Raw genomic sequence first — 24,144 nt, forward strand, 5'->3', positions numbered from 1 at the left:
ATGCATATCAGTTTGCCCTAGGAGAGACTCTATTTGCACCTGTGGTCTCAGCATAACTATTATCGTCTTCCCTCCTTGACCTTCAGTAAAGATTGGTTTGACTGGGTGCAGTGGCTCACGCCTGTAATCTCAGCATTTGGGAGGCTAAGCCAGGAGAACTGATTGAGCTCAGAAATCTGAGGCTGCAGTGAGCTATGATCACACCACTGCACTCCAACCTGGGTGACAGAACAAGACCCATCTTTTAAAAAAAAAGTGATTGGTTTAGACAACTAATGATCTGTCACCCCAGTTAATCCATGCCAAGGTATTTAAACTTAATCCTGAAGATAGGTCCAAGGAGCCAGTGAAATGTTTCCAGAAGGAAAGAAACATGATCAACATATGCATTTTAGGAAGATTATTTTGGCCACAGTAGAAGAAAATAATGCTGGAGGCAAGAGATGTTTTAGGAGATTATTGTATTCATCCGAGGTAGAGATGATGGTAGTCAGGATTAAAATACTGACAGTGATAATGGATAGATTCAAGATAAATGATAACTATTGAGAGAGAGAAATCACAAAGACTTGGTGATTTCACTTACTCTATGTTCATTAGCTGTTTATATATGTTACTGCCTTCTAGGATTTAGATCTAGATTCTGTTGGTAGCCTGGTGCTCATGTTCCAGGAACACAGAACCCTTGCAAGAGCTGGAAGAAGAAGGGAATGAGAGCAAGCTCCAGTGCGGTATCTTCCCTGTGTGGAACATAGAGCTTTCCTGGGCTGAATAGGCTTCCAGAAAATGGTTTGGGTTGAGTCCAAGGTCATGTCTGGGGCGGGGTAGTACTGGTTTGGAGTGTTAGAGACAGCGTGGTAGCAATGGCGTTCTCCCCAAAGATCTCACCCTTTGACTGGGAGGTGGGTTTGCATCCTGTAGTGCTGAGGAATGTTACAGGCTTGTGAGTTACATTTTAAAAAGTATTTTATCAACACTTCTAGAGTGGAACAAACTCCAGTCAATGCCACATGTGTTTTCCATGTGCGTTCCAAGTGTAGAGAGTAACCAAACAACTCTGTATTGAACTTGTCAGAATATAATAAAAAGTTCCGCTAATTACTTCAGCATGAAGCCTACTGAACACTCGCCCTTAATCATCAGAAGCAGGTCCTATTAGTGAGCACTTTGGCTCAGTAACACCTCTTCATTGTGTTTCTTGGATAACTGCAAAAGCTTATCTTTCACTGAAAGTTTTTCTCAGTTTTGGATCCTTTATCCCCGTAATAGTCATCATTACTAACGACATCAAGGGTTCAGTGCTGGGAAAAGTACCGTGCCAAGAAATACCTGAAATGGGGATGGACATTCATGTTGGAGCAGTGTTTTTTGCCAGAAATTGAACTCTAGCAATGAATTGAGTTTTCTAGGCTGCCGATTTCATTGCCTGAAAGTGCAGCAAGTATAAAACTCTGCCAGTGTGGACATGCTATTTAGCACGTTTGCTTTATCTCTGAGAGGCCAATAATAATGACAGAACAAAGTTTAAAGGAGCTTTGAGCCTAGGAGGAAAAACTGAAAGGCTTGTAACATTTACAAAGAAAAACAATTATTTCTCTTGATCTTTCTCATCTCTTGTTTCAGCTCCCTTTAAGCATCTACACGATCTGGAAAAAAAAAGAAAAGAAGAAAGAAAGTGAAAGCAGTGAAAAGAAATAGTAAATTCTCAAGTACAGAAAAGGCATAATTATTTATATGGATATGAGAGAGTTACAGGGCAGAGTCTGTAAATGTTTATATTTGGTTTTAAAATGAAATATGGTAAGTTCCATTTACTATTCAAAAATCAAAATTTACAAAACAGATTTTTTTTTGTTATTGTTGTGAGTGAGAAGAGGAGGTGGAAATGGTTGAGATAGGAGTTAATACATATTGCAAAAAAAAAAAAAATCCTTTATTCAGTAAAATGATTCACTGAAAGCTTCTCTTAAATAATAGCTCTGCTGGTGCATTTAATTTACCAAAAAAATCAATTTTAAACAGAGTTTTGGAATAAAGTCTGTGTTAAGCAGTGGAAACATTGCAGGCATTTAAAAATAAAAACAGACTGGGATGAATATTCAAGTAAAGTTGCATTTTGTTAATAGACTTTTCCTAGGCAAGTGCAAGGATGAGGGCCTAAAACTGTGATGGGAGGGTCAGTGTAAGGGGAGAAACTTGAAGGAGTAAATTAGGTAGGATTGGGGTAAGAGCACCAAGTTATACTTAAAAATTGGATATAATATAATCTAAGGAATGAATTATAATATGAAACCTTGCTTCAGTAAAAGTAAGTTTAAAGATTTCTAGGCCAGGTGCGGTGGTTCACGCCTGTAATCCCAGCACTTTGGGAGGCTGAGGCGGGCAGATCACCTGAGGTCAGGAGTTTGAGACCAGCCTGGTAAACATGATGAAACCCTATCTCTATCGAAAACACAGAAAATTTACCAGGCATCGTGGTGGACGTCTGTAATCCCAGCTATTCAGGAGGCTGGGGCAGGAGAATTGCTTGAACCTGGGAGGCGGAGGTTGCAGTGAGCTGAGATCACACCATTGCATTCCAGCCTGGGTAACAGAGCAAGACTGTCTCAGGAAAAAAAAAAAAAAAAAAAGGTTTCTAGGTCAAGATGATCCTTGCATTTAAGCTGGCGGGTAATTTCCTTTCTCCTTCCTAATTCCCACTGAAACAAACGAATAAATATGCAACACAGAAGTCAGCATCAATATTTACCTGGTTTCTACAAAAGCAAGTATGTCAATTAGAAAAGAGCAAAGAGTGGAGAGAGAGTTGACCCTGATGGCTTCAGGCTGGTATTCCCGGGAAGACTGACAAGTGTACTTGAAAGGTAACATAAATAAAGTAAAATAATTTACATTCGTCATTTGGATCTAAAAGCTTAGATTATGTTAACAGTAATTGGGAGTTGGGAGATGCGAGATAAAAGACTGTTAAATGTCTTGCTTTACATAATGGGAGGGGAGAACAGTGAAGAGATATAATTTCTTGCTTAATTATGATCAAGAATTTAGGCTTGACTTTTATTGAAAGGCAACTTTTTATAGAGCAAACAAAGGAATAGAGAGAGAGAAAAGAATTACAGCGTAAATCAAGTCAGTGGCAAAAAGCAGTCTTTCTATTGATTGTTTCTATTAATACAGAGATAATTTGGGAGGAAAGACTGAAACTGAAAATCACAAGCAAATACTTTGGTGCTGGTAAGCATACAACACAGAGATACATGTCCCTTTGCTAGCTTAATGTGCCAATCAGTTTTTGGATCTACAGAGGTGGGTAGAATTGAATAGAAGTGAAGAGATACATGTCCCTTTTCTAGCTTAATGTGCCAATCAGTTTTTGGATCTACAGAGGTGGGTAGAATTGAATAGAAGTGAAGAGCTAAAAGGCTGCCTACACAAAATTCAAGGTCTGTTGAGAGAAAGAGGTCAACTTAGCAAGTTAAGAGAACAGTTCCCTGTGGAAAAAGGTGACTTCTGAGTGATCTGTAAGGCCAGGATGATCAAAGAACTTTTAGGAGGAGATTCACCTCATTTGATAATACATTGATTGCTTGGCTATAATTCATTATTCATTACCTCAAGTCTTCAGAAAAGACTTTACAGAAGGTTTGGAGGTAAAAAAAAATAAGCTTAGTATAAGGTTTGAGGTTAGGTATGGTAGCTCATGCCTATAATCCTAGTGCTTTGGGAAGCTGAGGCAGGAAGATTGCTTGAAGCCAGGAGTAGCAAGTCTGGCCTGGGCAACATAGCAAGATCCCATCTCTAAAAAAAAAAAAAATTGAAAAAAAAAAAAAAAAAGATTAGCCAGGCGTGGTGGTGTGTGTCTGTATTTCAAGCTACTAGGGAGGCTGAGGTGGGAGGATCAGTTGAGCCCAGGAGTTAGAGGCTACAGTGAGCTATGATGGTGCCACTGCACTCCTGGGAGACAGTGAGACTCTGTCTTAAAAAATAATATTAAGCAAATAAAAAAAACAGGCTTAGAGTGATTAGGAGGTTGGAGGGGCGGTATGAGAAAAGGGAATAGGGAACACATCTGGGCCAGAATGAAGCTGCAGGGATCATGCTATGGGAATCAATGCTAGAGATGTTCAGAATGGAAGACACAAACATTCAGAAGCAAAATTCTCCATGAAAATGTAAGCCCCTGCAATCTCAGAGAGGGCGTTCAATTTCTTATTGAGTACAGTTGAGAGAGTCAATAGTTTTGTTCGTTTTGTGTTTAGGTATCGAGGGGCCATGTGACTTCTGGGGGTATACAATAGAATATCTGTATTATTAGAGTTAAAAAGATAAATCTATCAAAAAGTAAAATAAAAAATAGCCACAAACCATTAAATAAGATAATAGAATTTAGATCAAATAAAGCAGTTATCACATTGAATGTGTATCGTTAAACTTGCTATTAGGTCAGGCAAAATGACTCACATCTGTAATCTCAGTGCTTTGGGAGGCCAAAGAGGGAGAGTCACTTGAGGCCAGGAGTTCCAGACCAGCCTGGGCAAAATCGCAAGACCCTGTCTCTAAAACAAACAAACAAATAAATAAATAAATAAAAATCTGGGCATGGTGGCACGTTCCTATAATCCTAGCTACTTGGGAGGCACAGGATAGGTTCTGGCCAGGAGCTTGAGGTTACACCGAGCTATAATTGCTCCACTGCACTCCAGCCTGAATGATAGAATGAGACCCTGTCTCTAAAAACAAAAACCAACAACAAAAACAAACAAAACAAACAAAAACCCTTGCTATTAAATGACAAGACAGAGGCTTGCGCTTCATGGAAGGATGTAATAGGTCATAATAGCCCAATGCTCTGGCTGCAATAACTAAAGACGAATCCCAAGATTTTCCAAAATTATATTTTTAAAGACATAGGAGAATTGTGGAAACAAAGAGACTAGATGAGTTGAAATTCTAATTGTGAAGTGAAAATTGTGAAGTGAACTTGCAATTACTAGCTTTTTCCTTTGCTAGATGAATGGGCCAATTTGGTTAAAAAAGAAACTACTATATGCTGTTTGCAAGAGTCATACTTTAAATACAATACTGTTTATGAGAGACTTATTGATAAGGACACAGGAAAATGGAAAAATAAAAGACTGAGAAAAGATATGTCATGCAAACACTAAACAAAAGTTAGCTGATACAGCTCTATTAATATCACATGATGGGACTTATGGAAAGAAATGTTAATAGAGACAGACTTTTCATAATAAGAGAGGTAATTCATTAAGGAAACATGATAATTTTAAATTTGTATACACCTAACGTAGTTAAAATATGTACAGCAAAAGTTCATAGATCCAGAAGTAGAAATTGGTAATCCACAATTATAGTCAGAGATTTTAATACATCATTCTCAAAAATTGATAATAATAAAGAAAAAATATTAATAAAAACATGGAAGATCTGAATCTGATTCACAAGTATAGAGCATCACACTCAATAACTGCAGAACATATTTTTTTTTTCAAGTTTATATGAAACTTTTTTTTTTGAGACAGAGTCTTGCTTTGTCATGCAGACTGGAGTACAGTGGTGTGGTCTCGGCTCACTGCAAGTTCTGCCTCCTGGGTTCATGCCATTCTCCTGCCTCAGCCACCCAAGTGGCTGGGGCTATAGGCACCCATCACCAGGTCCGGCTAATTTTTATATTTTTAGTAGAGACGAGGTTTCACCATGTTAGCCAGGATGGTCTCGATCTCTTGACCTCGTGATCCACCGACCTCGGCTTCCCAGAGTGCTGGGATTGCAGGCGTGAGCCACTGCGCCCGGCCTACATGGAACATTCACCAAAATAGAGCCTATACTAGATCAGAGTGTAAGCCTCCCAAAATTTCAAAGACTCAGAACATAAAGAAAATGTTCTTTGACTACAGTAGAATTAAACTTGAAATCAATAATAAAAAAATAAGTAGAAAATCCACAACTTCAATAATACATGTATTAGAAAAGAAGTCATAACAGCAGTTATAAAATATTTTCAAAACTTATGGAATGCAGTTTCTGACCAAAGGGAAATTTATACTTTTGATTGAATAGGGTAGAAAAAGAAAAGTCGAAAATCAATGATTTCAGCCTCCTTTCTGAGAAACTAGAAAGTGAAGAGCAAATTAAACCCAAATAGGAAGAAGGAAAAATAAAGCTAAAGCAGAAACCAATGAAAGAGAAAGCGAAGATTATTCCTAATAGCCCCAAATGGAAACAATTCAAATGTTGATCAGTGGAAGAAAGGATATATAAACTGCAGTTTGTTCTTACTGTGAAATATTATATAGCAACGAAAAAGAATGATTTCTGCTACATGCAACAACATGATAAAATTCACATATGTAATGCTGAAAAAAATAAACTAGAATGAAATTAGTCCATACTGTGTAATTCCTTTTAAAAGAAATGTAAAATCAATCAAAACTAATCTAAGGTAACAGGAGTTAGAATGATGTTTTTCTTGGAGGGTTTTTGACAAGGAGGGTGTGGTACACATGAAGAGGCCAGATTCTTCCTTCAGCTGCAAGGAGTGCTGTCAACCAACAGCCATCAGCTGTCATCGACCTAGGGATTGCGTCAGCAACAGAGACATGCCTTGACCAGGGTCACGCACTCTTCCAGAGGCAGTTTACAGCTAACAGTAGATCCAGGTGGGGGTACAAAGACAAAGGACTGGCCATTTTGGACAGTCACCGGTCCATTGGACAGGACAATTCAGAGGATGCTTTCAGCTCCAGAGCTTTCTGTGGGTTTGGCTGAGGCTGAGGGTCCTGCATGATACCTTGACATTTTCTACCCAGGCCTGCTTCCTTCCCTCATGATCAACAGGTATTGATCATGATTACTCAATAACAAATATCCTGGACACAAAACAGTCTCAGAGTCTGCTTCCGAGAGAACCCAATCTAAAATATGGTGTTAGATGGGATCCTGCCAGGGTGCTGAAAATGTTCTATAATTTGACTTGAAAGTTAGATACACAAGTGTATGAATATGTAAAACTCCATTTAATTATACATTTAAGATTTGTTCACCTTATGTAAATTGTACTGAAGAAAAAAGAAAAAAATGGCAAAGACTCAAATTGAGATTTTTAAATGACTATATCGTCTTTTTAAAAAGACACACCTAGAAGATGTAGCAAACAAGATCTATTACCAACATTTTGGAAGCAGGTAAATGCTGACTAACTCTAGAGAGAAAGTCGAAATCTAAGCCTATGAGCAAAGAAACCAATAAGGAGTAAGCCAGTTTCTACGCATAGCCCCAGAAAAGCTCACCGATTCTAGGTGTCAGGTTATGAAGACAAGAGTGTAGATGTGGCTGGAGTTGGAAAGGTTGGTTGAAAGGCCTTACACCAAGCAGTTAGTCTCCTGAATCCTTCCTTGACCCCATACTGCTGTGTCATGACTTCTCCCCATTTTTAGCAGCCTGAACTTGGGGCACCGCAGAAGCAGAAAAGTGAGTGTGAGGTGCCTGCCCAAGCCCTTGGGAGCCCATCTTTTGCACCAGTGTGCCCTGAATGTGGGACGTGGGGTCAAAGGAGACTATTTTGGAGTTTTAAGATTTAATGACTGCCCTGCTGGGTTTTGGACTTGAGTGGGGACTACAGCCCCTTTCTTTTGGCCAATTTCTCCCTTTTGGAACAAGAATGTTTACCCAAAGGCTATACCCACATTGTATCTTGGAAGTAAGTAACTTGTTTTTTTTACTTTACAGGCTCATAGATACAAGGAACTTGCCTTGTCTCAGATGAGACTTTGGACTTTTGAGTTAATGCTAGAATGATTTAAGACTTTGGGAGATTACTGGGAAGGTATGATTGCATTTTGCAATATAAGAAGGACATGAGATTTAGGAGGGGTCTGGTAGAAGCTGTTTGGGTCATAGGGGCGGATCCCTCATGGCTTGGCGCTGTCCCTGCAAGGGTGAATGAGTTCTCACGAGGTCTGGTTGTTATCAAGTGTGGCACCTCCCCATCCCTTGCTCCTGCTTTTGCCATGTGACCTGTCTTCTCCTGCTTCCCCTTCGTCCCTCCTTGTAAGCTTCTTGAGGCCTCCCCAGAAGATGAGCAGATGCTGGCACAATTCTTCCTGTATAGCCTGCCCAACTGCAAGCCAATTAAACCTCTTTTCTTAGAAGTTGCCCAGTCTCAGGTATTTATGTATAGTAATGAAAAAATAGCCTAATATAGTGCCATATTGAAAATAGGCAGATCAAATGAAAGTTAACATCTTCAATAGTGAGACCTCTGGTCCTCTCCCTTCACTGGGGTCTCAGAATACCAACAGTCAGCATTATTCTCTAGCAGAAGATTCATTGATTTCTTTTTAAGGGAACTGACCAGCCCAAACGAAAAGGTCTCATTCTTTCTTTCTGACTGCAAAATAGTGCTGTGTTTTTGGCACTCAAGCTATTGACTTTCAGCAGGACCCAAGTGAGTCAAGTCAACCAGGCTATTGGTTCTCGACATTCTGCACATTGCCTGGGGAGCTTATAAACTATACCTCAACCTCTCCTCATGGCTTCACCTCCTCTGGGTTTCTCACTGTATTTGGGAGAGTGTTCAAGGCAATTTAATTAGAATGTCAAAATATTTGCTGAGTGCAGTTGACATCTGGGTTATACCTACATGAAGAAAACAGCAACATTTTAAAAGAGGAATATTTTTAAAATCAATAAAATTACAATGATGTTAAATGCACTCTGATTTTATGTGTAAATCCTAATAGAGATTTTTATCAAAATCAGTCAATTGATGCTAAATTTTACCCCAAATAATAAAAATAAAAGAAAAGGCAATATTTTTAAAAACTATTGAGGTGTAACTAAATGTAGTGAAATGCACAAATCTTGGGTGTACAGCTCAATAAGTATTTTCATATGTATACACCTATACAACCACAATCCAGATCCAGTTATAGAACATTTCCAACATTCCAGAAGGCTTCCTTGCACCCCTCTCAGTCAGTAAATCCAACAAAAGGCAACTATCTCCTGACCTCTATTACCATAGATTGGTTTTGTTTATTTTGAATTCCTTGTTAATGTAATCAATTAATACAACTGATAACATTAATAAGATTAATCTTTTAATCTTTTGTGTGTGGCTTTTATTCAACATTATGCCTGTAAGATTCATTGATATTGCAGCATGTAGCAGTAGTTTATTATTTTCATTGTTTCCCAGTGCTCCAGTTCATGAATATACCAACATTTAAAAAAAAAATTCTTCACTAGTGGTAAACATTCGGGTTGTTTTCTGATTTTTAGCTATCATACTCATGCGCATGTCTTTTGGTGAAAGTGAATATTCATTGTTACTAGAGGGAAAGCCAGGAGGGTTAATGTTGGGTCATAGAGTATACAGTACATATGTTTAGCTTTAATAGACACTGCCAAACAGTTTAGAAACATCTGTTCTAATTTACATTCCCACCAGCAGTATTTGAGAGCTCTAGTTGCTCCGAATCCGTACCACCACTTTATGTTGGTATGGATTCTTTATGTTTATTCGTTAGTTTTACCCATTCTGGTAGATATGAAAGTAGATGTGTTACTTTCATTACTTTTTTTTTTTTTTTTTTGAGACAGAGTCTCACACTGTCGTCCAGGCTGGAGTGCAGTGGCACGATCTCTGCTCACTGCAAGCTCCGCCTCCCGGGTTCATGCCATTCTCCTGCCGCAGCCTCCCGAGTAGCTGGAACTACAGGCGCCTGCTACCACGCCCGGCTCATTTTTTGTATTTTTAGTAGAGACGGGGTTTCACCTTGTTAGCCAGGATGGTTTCGATCTCCTGACCTCATGATCCGCCCACTTTGGCCTACTTGTATTACTTTTAATAGCAAAAACTGCAATTACTTTTGCACCAATCTCATACAAGCTGTTAAAATTCATCATACAGTCACAGAAATTAAAAGTCTGGGGCTTTACTGCCAGAACACAGAAGTTATTATAATAGTGTAGAATTAAATATACTTCAGTAAATGACAAAAGTGGTCTTTCACATCAGTAGGGAAAGAGTGGATTGGCCAATGAATTGTGTTGATAATCAGTTTAAAAAAAAAAAAAAAAGGAAAGTAAAATGATTTTGTTTCTTTTTCAATGGTTAATTGATGAAGAGTTAATGACAGCTGGGCATCCTACATCAAAGTTGGTAATCTTGACTACTCCCAGTATCTCTATTGGTAAATAAAATATGGTTGAATTCGTTGTCTGATAAGATCAGCTCAAGTGTCCTATAGTCAGTCTACACTGAGATGGTTGCTGCTTTTGTTTGTCTTTTTCAAAACTCAATTAAGCAGTGGCATTTGGTAAATCAAAATAGAAAGACAAAAGTAAAAATAAACTTGTCTGGCTTCCTCTCTTGAAAGCAGAGGAAAGATGACTGAGATGGGCCCATTCTAAGCCCCGAGGGCCTGAGGGAGTCCTGGAGCTTTTTGACATGCACTGTTTGTTTTCAATGGGAAATTACTCAAAATGTAATAAGGAAATATTTTGCTGAGTAAATAGATTCGTTTACATCTTGTGGCATGGACGGTTAGAAAGAATCCTGGCCTTTTAGCTCACTTGGCTGAAATCCCCAGTCAAAGAGAGGGATTTCTCTTTTCACCAGTATTTCTGTCTTTCCAAGGGGTTCTTCCTCCTCCTCCTTTTGAAATTAGATATTTTCAGACACTTGAAATCCAGGGAGGGAAAAGAGACTTTATTCTACTGTGATGGGGAAGAAAATTATTAATGTTTTGTGGTCTCAGCCTTTCCCGTACCTCCCTCTGCCTCTCTAGAGATAATTATAGCTTTGTCAGCTCAGAGCTCAGGGTTTTATAATGCAGAACTGAGTTAATGGTGAGCCAGAGACACAACTGGACAAGTGGGACATAGGGATTACATTGGAAAGAACGAGATTATTCATGAGAAAGAAAGCTGGAGAGGAAAGGGAGGATGAATGGAGGGATAATGGGAAGTAGCAGGACTTGGCCATGGAGAGGTTTGGATTAGGAGATGAGAGGAGGGAAAAAGAGGTTTGTGGGGTCAGTAGCAATTTCTGTGGTGAGTTTGGAGAGTGGAGGAGACCCATAGAGAGGATGCGGCATGATTTACTGTGCACTAAAAGTGTAGTTCCCTCCACATTTCTTGGCGATTTTCTCCCTAAGTAAAAGTTGGAACTGATTTAATGTGTATTTTCCTTTAGAGTGCGGTTCTTTGAATTAAAATGTATGTGCTGAGGCTAGGCCTGGAGTGGGGGTGGGGGGTCCTAGTTGTATTTCGGTTACACCATAAGAGCCAAAGCTTGTATCACTCTTGGCCTTTTCCTCTCACTTCCCTCCTGGCCTTGCCCCATCTTTTTGCCTCGCAGGAAGGATCTCCTATTTCTTGTCCACTGGCTGTCTCTCTGCAGCACACTGCCTGCCACTGATTTCTCAAATGCTAATAAGGTACAGATGCATCTTTTAAAATATCAATTTAAAATACCATCAATGTCACCTCATCTTTGTCCTCATTTGTAGTCTCTGGAAAAAATCATGAGTTTGGAAATGATTATTCCTTTCAAAATGACTTCAGGATCCCCCTATCAACTGGCTATTCACAGACATAATGATATCCCTTTGAATGACAAAATCCATATGTATTAGTTGATTCTCATGCTGCTAATAAAGACATACCCGAGACTGGATAATTTATAAAGAAAAAGAAGTGTAATGGACTCACAGTTCCACGTGGCTGTGGCTGGGGAGACCTCACAATCATGACAGAAGGCAAAAGGCACGTCTTACATGGCAGCAGGCAAAAAGAGAATGAGAACCAAGTGAAAGGGGTTTCCCCTTATAAAACCATGAAATTTCGTGAGACTTACTCACTACCATGAGAACAGTATGGGGGGAAACTGCCCCCATGATTCAATTATCTCCCACCAGGTTCCTCCCACAACATGTGGGAATTATGGGAGCTACAATTCAAGATGAAATTTTGTTGGGGACATAAACAAACCATATCACCATGTCTACAGTGAAAATGTTCAATACCACGTCCTTGCTATCTCATATACCCTTTCCTTGCCTCCAAACACTATTCCAGTGCTGTGGATATAGCAAGACAGACTGAAAAAAAAATCCTGCCATCATGGTGTTTACAATCTAGTGGAGTTATACATATATATATATATAGTTTTTAATAATGGGAAGAGCTAAAGAAGATGGTGGGCAGGAAGGTGTCTTCCAGAGTGATTGGAGAAGACTGAGTTAGGGAAATGATTTCAGAGAGGTTATGGGCAGAACGGGGAAGATCATGCAGAGCCTGGTAGGTTAAGATGAGGACTTGGGTTTTTATGATACTTTATGTGAGATGGGAAGCCATTGGAAGGATTTGTGCAGAGAAGGTACATAATGTGACTTAAATTTTAATAGGATCACTTTGACTTCTGTTTTGAGAATAGACTGAAAGCAAGGAAATACACAAGGAGACAAGTTATGAAGCTTTATAGTAATCTAGATGAGGGAGGATGGAAGCTTGCACCAGGGTAGTAGCTGTGGTTGTGGTGAGAAAACAGATTCTAGCTTATTTTTAAGGAACAGTTGATGTGATTTGCTGACAAGCTGGATTCAGGATGTGAAAGAAATAGAGGAATCAAGGATGGTTCTAGGTTTTTGGTAGGATAAATTTGCTATTAACTAAGAAAAGGAAGACTGTGGATGGAGCAGGCTTAGATGGAAATATCAGGAACTCAGTTTTGGACATACTAAGTTTAATAAGACTTCTAAATGGAGATATTGGGTAGGCACTTGTATAGATGAACTCAGGCAGTAGTTTGGGCCATCAAAGTAGATCAATGAGTTACCATTACATGGATAATATTTAAAGTCATTAGACATTTTATGATCACCAAACGAGTGTTTATAGACAGGATAAAAGACTCAAGGAACTGGGGTACATTAATGTTTAGAAGTAAGGGAGATGAGAAAGAACCAGAACAGCAGACTGAAAAATGTGGCCAGAGAGAGGCTGTCCTGGAAGCACAGTGAAGAAAGTGCTTCAGGAAGGATGACATGATTGATGTTAAATCTTGCCAACGAACCAAGTAAAATGAAGATGAAGTTGACCATTGGATTTAGCAAAGAGGAGTTCATCGGTGGTGTGGACAAAAGCAATTTCAGTGAAGTGGTGTAAGGATGAAAACCTTATTGAAGTGCTACATAGAAATGATTCAACAGAGAGGAAAATTAATATAAAGGGGAAAGAATTACTGGAACAATATCTTTTAATAGGCAAGAGAAGGTAATATATAACACTCTAGAAAAAAGGGCAGGTGTATTATTATGACAGGAGAGAAAGTAGAGAATATGGGAACAAAAGACAGATTATAGATGGATGTGGTTGTTGGAACTAGTGAAAGACATTTCTGGTTGCTTTCATTTTCTTGGTGAAATAAGAAGCAAGGTCACAAGCTGGGAGGGAAGGAGAGAAAGAATGGGGAAGAAAACATGAAGTGGTTTTCCAGAAGCGTGGAAAAGTGATCAGACTGAAAAAAAAATTGTCATATAGCCAACAGAGAGCATTAAGTTCCCACAGTTCATGATAATGAATTAAAGCCAATGAACATAGTTGTGCTTTTAAAAAATTCACCCCTAAATAACTGCACCAGTGAAGATGCCAAATAGATACAGAGTTAGATTTAACTAGGGTCAAGATTTTTGTGATGAGAGTATTCTGAAACAAAAGAAGAGCAATTTTGTCAATTTTTCCTTCATGTATTTTGGGAGTCTGTTATTAGGTGTACAAGTGTTTCTAATTATGTCTTTTTGCTATGTTGAAATTTGTATTAATATGTAATAGTAAAATCAATACACTTTACATTTAAAAAGGTTACAAGAGACAAAGCAAACATCATATATTAATGTCTCTTGTAAAGTCTTCTTTGTCTTTTGTAAACTTAATGTCTTCTTTGTCTTTTGCAACCTTCTTAAATTTAAACTATATTTTGTCTGATGTTGGCATAACCACCCCAGAGTTCTTTTGGTTACTAGTTGTGTGGAATATATTTTCTCATCCTTTCACTTTTAATCTATCTGTGGTGTTGGAGCTAAAGTGAGTATCTTGTAGACAGCAAATGGTTGGATCACTTTTTTTTTTTTTAAATTCATTCTTCGAATCTCTGTCTTTTGACTGGAGATTTTAATTCATTTATAGTTAAAGTAATTACTAATAAGGAGGGTTTACTTCTACATTTTGCTTTTATATTCTATATTCCTTATAGTTTTTTTGTTCCTCATTTCCTGCATTACTCTTTTTGTGTGTTTCATTGATTTTTCTAGGAAAAGGTTTTAATTCCTTTCTCATTTTCCTTAGTGTACATTCTATAGTTATTTTGTTTATCGTTACTATGGGTATTACACTTAACATCCTAAAGTTATAACACTAATTTGAATTTACAGTAGCTTAACTTCAATAGCATACAAAAATTCTGCTTCAATACAGCCCTGTCCCCATCCTGTTTCAGTTATTAATATCATAAATTATATCTTTATACATTGTGAGCCTCAAAACATAGAGTAATAATTGGTTTTTAAAACACATTTGTCTTTTTAATCATGTTACAAAAGTTACAATAAAACTAGATTTTTTAATTGTCCATGTATTTACCTTTACTGGAGATCTTTATTCTTCATATGACCTTGATTTACTATTTAATGTCCCTTTATTTCAATCTGAAGATCTTTTGAGATCTAGTGGTAATAAATGCCCTCAGCTTTTGTTTATCTAGGCATGTTTCAATTTCTCCCTTATTTTTGTAGGATAGTTTTTCTAGATATAGAATTCCCATTTGACAGTTTTTTTTCTTTCAGCAATTTGAATATACTTTTGAATAACTTTCCACACTTTTTGCACTTTGAAACCTTCAAGGTTTCCGAAGAGAAATCTGCTAATAATCTTGTTAAAGGTCCTGTGTGCCTGATGAGTCACTTATCTCTTCTTGCTTTCAAGATTCTCTCTTTGTCTTTTGATAAGTTTATTATAATGTGTATTGGTGTGGTCTCTTTATTATATCTGGAATTTGTTGAGCTTCTTGGGTTTGTAGATTCATATCTCCCATCATGTTTGGAAAGTTTTTGCATATTATTTCTTCAAATAATCTCTCTGCCCTGATCTTTTATTTATTTATTTTTTTAAGGTTCCCGCAATGCATAGGTTGGTATTCTTGATGACGTTCCACTGTCCTTGGGCTCTGTTAACTTTTCTTCAATTTTTTTTTTGTGTGTGTTTCTTAGACTCAAAATTTTAATTATCTGTCTTTAAGTTGATTGATTCTTCTGCCTGCTCAAATCTGCTTTTAAATTTTTCTAGTGAATTTTTAAAATTTCAGTTATTGTAATTCCAAACTCCAGAATTTTATGTTTTGTTTTTTATGTTATCTCTTTAATGATATTTATATTTTATGACATATCTTATTTTCTTGAGTTTATTTATATCTTACTTTAGTCCTTTGAGAGTCTTTAAGACTGTTGTCTTCATGTCTTTGTCTAGTAAAGACACCATATTTTCTTCTGATTTATTTTTTTCCTTTGAGTAAACCATACTTTCCTATTTCTTTATGTGACTTGTGGTTCTTTTGGTGGTTGTTTAAAACTGGACATTTGAATCTTATAGTGTTTAAAACTGGACATTTGAATCTTATAGTGTGGCAACTATGGAAATCAGATTCAGCCCCTTCCCCAGGGTTTGCTGTTTTTCTGTTTTTGTTTTTGTCTGGTTTGGTTTTTAAACTGTTATAGGGTGTCTCTATGCTGGGATCAGCTTGAGGTGTAAAGTTAGGGTAATATTCTGAGCTGGTGTCTTTCCCTGGGCATGGGCAGTGACTTTCTAAATTCCTCCACATGTGCAGTTGCTTTTTACAATGTCCTAATCCTTAAATATCTAGCTCAGCAAAAGAAAAAAACGGGGGCAGAAATGAAGGGTGAAAACAAACTTTGTTTCTTTACATTCCCTGGAAGCCACTTCAGCTGCTGGGTGGGATTGCAACAATGGCAGCTTACCTCTGTGTCTATACCTCCACAATCAGAAGCAGCCACCAGATGTTAGAACTGATCCCAGGGTTTTTCAAAGGACAATGTGTTTTCTAGCTATCCTAGTTGCTATAAGTTCCTCTAGGAATGTTGGCACAGCTGACTGGCACAGGGCTCAGATTTGGCAGCTGTGGCTGGGTAGCTGCTACCATGATAACTGCTGAAATTGACTGAAATTAACCATGATTTATAGGAAAAGACTTCCCTTGGAAGCTGCAAGCTTTCAAACAGACTACAGTTTTCCGAAATACTTTATCAGAGAAATCCTGCCAACACAATTGCTGTTTGGTGAAGAGATGAATTCCTGCCACTGCCTCGTCTGCCATCTTCCCTAATGTCATTCCTTCTATTAGTGTTTTTAATACTATTGCCAGCAATCATGTCACAATATCAGCTTATGAATAAATGTTTGATTATTGTCTGATTCAGCAAATAAATAACTTCATGAATGTTGGTTAATGTTTTCATTTAGAAGAAAGTGAAGCAATCAAGAAATATGTCAGAACTTCATTTGTTTGTCAGTGATTGGAGGGATATCTTTGTGGAGTTGGATAACAGTTTTTAAATCCCAAAAGGATATTTTCTTAATTTTTTTGTGCTAATTATAATGTAACACTAAGAGACACAACACTCTTAATTTTAACATTTAAGAATCTGAATTCTTCACATTTTCTTCTGATTTTCTTCAATCTAGGCCAGATCAGAAAAATTATTTTTGTAAAGAACCACACCATATTTTATCTTTGCAGGCCGTGTGGTCTCTGTTGCAATTACTTAACTTTGCCATTATAGCACAGATTAGCCATAGATAGTAGTAAACATGGCTGTGTACCAATAAAACCTCATCTGTAAACAGTGAAATTTACAGTTAACATAACTTTCACATGTCATTAAATATCATTCTTTTTCTTTCCTAACCATTAAAAATTAAAAATTAATTTTAGCTTGTGGATTCTACAAAAATAAGTGGCAAGCTGTGTTAGACCGTAGTTTGCTAATCCTTCATTTAGACAATTAAAAAGTAGCAATAGTAAAAACAAAACAAAACAAAAAAACAAATCAAGGTCTGATTTATAATATTTGTCAATTCTATGGTCTAAGTGCTCCTCCTGGCTCATTTCAAGCTACTAATGTGACGTCACAGAATGTGAAGTTGCACCCCAGTAGCATTATACAGCCATTTTTTCCACCATGCAGATACAACAGACAAAAAGAAACTTAAGACATAGCTAATAGTAACATATAAAAAATAATTAGAGAGTAATGAGTTTTGAGTATGTGTTTTTGTTTTGTTTTTTTTAATTGAGTCTTGGTCTGTTGCCCAGGCTGGAGTACAGCGATGTAATCAAAGCTCACTACAGCCTCAAACTGCTGGGTTCAAGCCATCCTCCCACTTTGGCCTCCTGAGTAACTGGGACTACAGGAACATGCCACTATACCACCCAGGTAATTTTTTAAAATGTTTTTTAGAGACAGGGTCTCACTTTGTTGTCCAAGCTGGTCTCGAATTCCTCGCTTCAAGTGATCCTCCTGTCTCAGCCTCCCAAAGTGCTGGGATTACTGGATGGGTGCCTTGCTTTACTTTCATTGTTAATATTGTTTCTAATTATGAATTTATACAGTTTAATTTTTAATAGGGCTGTGTTTAACAACTGATCAGAAAATTCCTGAAAATTTAACAATTGGTTCTTGGAAGCCAGTATGAAGCCACCTCTAGCAGACTCTTATTCTGGGGAATCTCAAATGACCTCAAGTAGTGGAGGAGAGTCTTGCACGTGGATGCTTTTATTTCTAGGGCACAGACATCCTCCTTGAGGCTCCAGAACCTTATCCTCCACAGAGTTATCTCTGAGCCCTTGAAGAGACATCTTTTCTGAGCTCTGATCAGCTCACTGGCATCCCTTCTCTGGCCCTAAATCAGGTCTGTTAAATTCTACAAGATTTGGAATTCAAACTAAGAGATGGCCAGTTATTGTCAGCTGTGGTTAGAATGATACGACATAAACCCCAGTGCCGTTAGGGCAGAGAGACAATAAAGGTAACCTGAAGAAAAAGAAAGAAATGAAACAGATGCACGTGAAGATGATGGTTTTCAGTTGTACCAAGTGAAGATGATGGTTTTCAGTTGTAACAAAATGGAAGGACTTCTTCAGTTTGCCAGTTCCTGCTTCAGGTGTCCCGTAATGCCCAATTGTCCTTGAATTCTATATTTTTGAATGCATATCCTTTTTTTTATGTTTAAGCTAACATAATGCTTTCTATTACTTGTACTTAAATTTAATGAGTTAATGAGTAAAGAACAAAAAGTAATTCTGCCGTTTTCTGAATTCCCTCTGCATTTTACCCAGCACTCAGTCTTTTCTATATTGTATGACAGTTGTTTATATGTACATTTTATCTCCTCTATTGAAGAGAAAAAGGTGTAAAAAGTTATTGACGTATAAATACAATATTGTTAACTTTGGCACTTCTTTCACTGGCTTTGGCAAAATAGGGTGATTCATAGAGAAAATCAAAATTATAGATATCTTGAAATATAATTGAGACAAATTTAAGATATTACCTCTTTTCTCCAGAACATTGCACATCTATTTGGAGAGACAAGACGTATTATACCCATGAGACAATTACAGAAAAATGCAATGATGCAAGTTCATCTGTTCACCAAACTAGAAGCAGATTCCAGAAACATCAAGCACATAGTAAGCCTTCTGTAATTACTTGTGGAATGAAGAGATGAGGCAGTGATGTGAGTGCTGAGGATTCAGAAAAGACCGGAACTCAGTTTGTACCCTGTGGGAGTTCTCCATCCCATATGGGGGAAATGGACTTCCAGGCGTACACACAGCAGCGAGGTAGGTGGTATACTAGAGTGTGTCCTACAGGAAGCCTTCTGTGCACAGGGGAGAGCATTTTAGTGCATACTCCCGGCCAGATGCTGCTTGAAACCGTTAGAAATTGTCATTTATTCAATCCTCATAACGACAGTATGCAACATGTACTATTATTATCACTCATTTTATGGATGATGAAACCAGGGTACAAAGAGGTTATGCAACTTGCCCAGGGTTACTTGGTTAAGTAGGTGGCCCAGCCAGGGACACAGGCGGCCTGACGGCCAAGCACATACACTTTAACAATGTGCTGTGTTGTTTCTCTGTGTTTGCTTGTATGTGCCAGGCAGTTTGGTGGCAGTGGGAATTTTCACTCTTACCCACCTTGCTACAAGGAATCGGCAAAGAATATCATACAGATGAATTGGAGTGTGTGGAGACTGACAAGACCTGGAGTCATCTGGAAAGAATTTATAGGAAAAATTGAACAAAGAAGGACCTCTCTTAAGTCACGAAAGGACGACCCCCAACACTGGCAGGGCTGCATTGGAAAAATCCCAGTAAATTAGAACATTTTTTTCTGACCTATTTTTATGACATTCTTTGGATGTAATAAATACCTGCAGATTGATTTTAGAGATCATTAAATGTCATAGAAAACTAAAATTTTTTTTCAAAAAGCAAACCTCGTTCTCTTTGTAATACAAACAGGAGGTTGTGAACCCCACTTGCGTTTTAGGTGGGTTTCCTTGCATAGTGAGTTTGGTTCTTTATTCTACTGGGAAGTAGAGTAAGTTAGAACATTGGTGGATGTTTTCTGTGCTGTATTTATATTGCTGTTTTGGAAAAGCTGTTATAAAGTCAAAAAATAGCAGGTGTTGGTGAGGATGTGGAGAAAAAGTGAATGCCTCTACACTTTTTTTTTTTTTTGAGATGGAATCTTGCTCTGTTGCCCAGGCTGGGGTGCAATGGTGTGATCTCAGCTCACTGCAACCTCCACCTCCCAGGTTCAAGCGATTCTCCTGCCTCAACCTCCCGAGTAGCCAGGATTATAGGCGTGTGCCACCACACCTGGCTAATTTTTGTATTTTTAGTAGAGACAGGGTTTTGCCATGTTGGCCAGGCTGGTCTCGAACTCCTGACCTCAGGTTATCTGCCTGCCTCGGCCTCCCAAAGTGCTGAGATTACAGGCATGAACCACCACTCCGGGCCATTTATACGTTGTTGATGAGAATGTAAACAAGTACAATCTCTGTGGAAAACAGTATGGAGAGTTCTCCAAGAACTACAAACAGAACTACCATTCAATCCAGTAATCCCACTACTGGGTATCTACCCAAAGGATAAGAAATTATTATATCAAGTTACCTGTGCTTGTATGTTTGTTGTGGCACTATTCACAATTGCAAAGCTATGGAATCAATCTAAGGGTCCATCAATGGATGGTTGAATAATAAAAAATTCCACATAGACCATGGAATACTGCTTGGCCATAAAAAGAATAGAATCATGTCTTTTGCAGCAACATGGATAGAACTTGAAGCCATTGGCTGGGCGCGGTGGATCATGTCTGTAATCCTAACACTTTGGGAGGCCAAGGCAAGCAGATCACGAGGTCAGGTCAAGAGATCGAGACCATTCTAGCCAACATGGTGAAACCCCGTCTCTACTAAAAATACAAAAATTAGCCAGGCATGGTGGCGGGAGCCTGTAGTCCCAGCTACTTGGGAGGCTGAGGCAGGAGAATCACTTGAATCCAGGAGGCGGAGGTTGCAGTGAGCCGAGATCGTGCCACTGAACTCCAGCCTGGCGACAGAGTGAGTCTCTGTCTCAAAAACAAAACAAAACAAAAAAACAAACAACAAACAAAACAAAACAAGAACTTGAAGCCATTATCTTAAGTGAAATAACTCAGAAACAGAAAGTCAAACTGCATGTTCTTACTGATAAGGGGGAGCTAAATAATATGTACACACGGGTGTACATTGCGAAATAATAGACATTGAAGACTAGGAAGGGTGGGAAGATGGGAGGCAGGAGGATGAGAATTTACTTAATGGGGATGATGTACACTATTTGGGTAATGAATGCGCTAAAAGCTCAGACTTCACCACTCTGCAATACATCCATGCTATAAAACTGCACTTGTATCCCCTAAATCTGTTTTTCAAAAGCTGTTGTAAATAGCGAACATCGGACCAGGTCATTTTCCCTTTTTCCCCAACCCCAAATCACCCCTTTCTGCCAAATCCTGGCCCTGGGATAATGACCATGGGGACTCCATAATCTGGCCACCCTTTTGCTCTGGCTTTGGTTGGGTTCAGCCAATGGAAGGCACTAGCAGGAGATGGGAAGGTGGGAACAGAAAGAGGTGGGATATTCTCTCCCCATCACCTCCTCCCTCACTGTTTTGCAACCCCCTGCAGCCATGGCTGCATTCTTCTATGATGTCATCTTCTGTTGAGTGATCCGTCCTCTATGGCTTAGCTCCCACTACACTACCTCTGCACCACCAAGTCCCGCCTTTTTTTTTTTTTTTTTTTTTTGAGACCAGGTCTTGCTCTTTTGCCCAGGCTGGAGTGCAGTGGCACCATCTTGGCTCACTGCAACCTCAGCCATCTGGGTTCAAGTGATCCTTGTGCCTCAGCCTTCCGAGTAGCTGGGACTATCCAGCTAATTTTTGTATTTTTATAGAGACAGGATTTCAACATGTTGGTCAGGCTGGTCTTGAACTCCCGACCTCAAGTGATCCGCCCACCTCAGCCCCCCAAACTGCTGGTATTACAGGCGTGAGGCACCACGCCCGACCCTTTTTAAAGGTGTTCTTATCCTTCCCAGGTTCTGAATCTTCAGCAACCCCTGTTAATTCCCTTAACCTTGCTTTTAAAATAAACCCTTCATTGCATTCTTTTCAGAAGCTCATTTAAGGGGCCTCTCATTTCCTGTGGGGCTCTGGCTGGTCCAGTTGTCATCACCAAATAGTCTCCTAGTTCTGTATCTAATTTTCAGCACTGTGGCTATAAAGATCTACAGGATCTGGTCTTGCCCACCTCTGTGACTTCCTGTCTTACCACTCTCCTCTCGCTCACTGAGCTCCTCCTAACTGGATCTTCTTTTTTTTCTAGAATACACACACACTGAGCTTGAGCACTTCCAGGTCTTCCTGCCTGTGATACTCAAACCCCGCTCTTCCCATGGCTCCTGTGTGTCATTTGGGTGGGTTTTTTTCTTCGTTTTGTTTTGAGACAGGTTCTCGCTCTGTCACCCAGGCTGGATTACAGTGGCGTGATCACGGCTTACTGCAGCCTCAAACTCCTGGGCTCAAGCCATCCTCCCACCTCAGCCTCCTGAGTTGTCGGGACTACAGGTACACTCTACCATGCCTGGCTAATCTTTATTATTATTATTATTTTTTAAGAGATGGGAGTCTTTCTATGTTGCCCAGGCTGGTCTTGAACTCCTCAAGCAATCCTCCTGCCTCAGCCTTCCAAAGCCCTTGGATTATAGGCATGAGCCACTGTGTCCAGCACCATTTAGGTTTAATTCAAACATTTCCTCAGTGAAATATTTGAACTAAATATTCCTGACTATTCTAATTGCACACCTTACTCCAGCTCATATTACATTCTTCCATATGCCCCCTGCCCCTTGTTTGTAGTTTGTTTTCTGAGACAGTCTCAGAAAACCACCCAGGCTGGAGTAGAGTGGTGTGAGCATAGCTCACTGCAGCCTCGATCTCCCAAGCTCCAGAGGTCCTCCTACCTCAGCCTCTGTAGTAGCTGGGACTACGGGTGCGTGCCACCACACCCAGCTGAATTTTTGATTTTTTAAAAAAATAGAAATGGAGTCTCATTCTGTTGCCCAGGCTGGTCTTGAACTCCTGGGCTCAAGTGATTCTTCTGTGTTGACCCCGCAAAGTGCTGGGATTACAGACATGAGCCGCTGTGTCCGGCCCCGTTTATAGTACTTTATACCACTCAGCACCAGTTGGAATGGTTTTCTTCATTTGTTTCTTTGTTTACTCTCTTTTTCTGTGCATTAGAAAGTAAACATCAGGAGAACAAAAATCTTATCATTTAGCTTCTTTTCTACAGTATCTATAATAGTACCTGGGATCTAGTAAATTCTCAATAATTACTTTTTAAAAGAAAGAATGATATTTCAGTGGTCAATCCATATTCACTTTACCATGACTTTCATTCTAGTATGTTTTCATGAAACAGAGTGATGTGGCTTGGGTCTGTATCCCTGCTCAAATCTCATGTCAAATTGTAATTCCCAGTGTTGGAGATGGGGCCTGATGGGAGGTGATTGGATCATGGGGGTGGATTTCCCTCTCAGAGCTGCTCTTGTGATAATGAAAGAGTGCTCTCGAGATTTGGTTGTTTAAAGGTTTGTGGCACCTCTTCCCTTGCTCTCTTCCTCCTGCTCCAGCCATGTAGGACGTGCCAGCTTCCCATTAACCTTCTGCCATGACTGTAAGTTTCCTGAGGCCTCCCCAGAAACTGAGCAGATGTCAGTATCATGCCTCCTGTCCAGCCTGCAGAACCATGGGCCAATTAAACCTCTTCTTTATAAATTGCCCAGTCTTAGGTATTTCTTTATATCAAGGTGAGAACAGACTGATACACAGAGTCAAAGAATATTTCACATGAACAGTGATGTGGAGAATTCCTATTCTGTTTTGCTTGTGAAAAAATCTGCAAAGAACCATGCCCTGAGCACACGCTTATGTCTGCAGGAGGCCCCATAGCTCTTCACGGAAGGAGAACAGTGTTTCAACTCGGGTACCTACATAAGGCCATGCTCTGTTGGAAATTGGTTAAAAAATATTTGTGAGCACTGTTTTCCTTAGTGTTTACAGCTAAGCTGTAACTTTTAAAGCTGTTATTTTAAAGGTGCTGTATGAGGCCAGTCATGTTCCTTGAACGGGTTCTCTATGAAACAGCTCAAAATGAGTTTTGGGCTCTCTGGAGACTTTTTTGATAGAGACCAAATGTCACAGTTCCTGACTTGCCCACATTTGCTCGGGGAGACTGTCTTGTTTGTCCTGCTCAGTAATTGTGAGGCAGAGCTTCCTGAGACACCAGCCAGGTCCATGAAGGGTTTGTGTGCAGGCTGGCAAGTCTGCTATCCTCACAATGTGTTTTAAATCTGTCTTCTGGCTCCAGGTGACCTGCTGACCCGTGTTCCTACAAGATACTCTACTCAAAGACCTTTCCTTT

General features: G+C 39.1%; 1 long non-coding RNA gene across 1 annotated transcript; it reads left to right on the forward strand.

Annotated features, from left to right (window-relative positions):
- Positions 1-2,318: 2,318 nt before the first annotated feature.
- On the forward strand, positions 2,319-19,536 carry LOC140712490 (uncharacterized). Its single transcript, XR_012094095.1, has 4 exons — positions 2,319-2,864; positions 17,411-17,531; positions 18,662-18,940; positions 19,266-19,536. It is a non-coding gene; the product is annotated as an uncharacterized lncRNA (long non-coding RNA).
- Positions 19,537-24,144: the final 4,608 nt, after the last annotated feature.

This window comes from Chlorocebus sabaeus, chromosome 9, assembly GCF_047675955.1.
Source record: "Chlorocebus sabaeus isolate Y175 chromosome 9, mChlSab1.0.hap1, whole genome shotgun sequence".
NCBI classification, from domain to species: domain Eukaryota; kingdom Metazoa; phylum Chordata; class Mammalia; order Primates; family Cercopithecidae; genus Chlorocebus; species Chlorocebus sabaeus.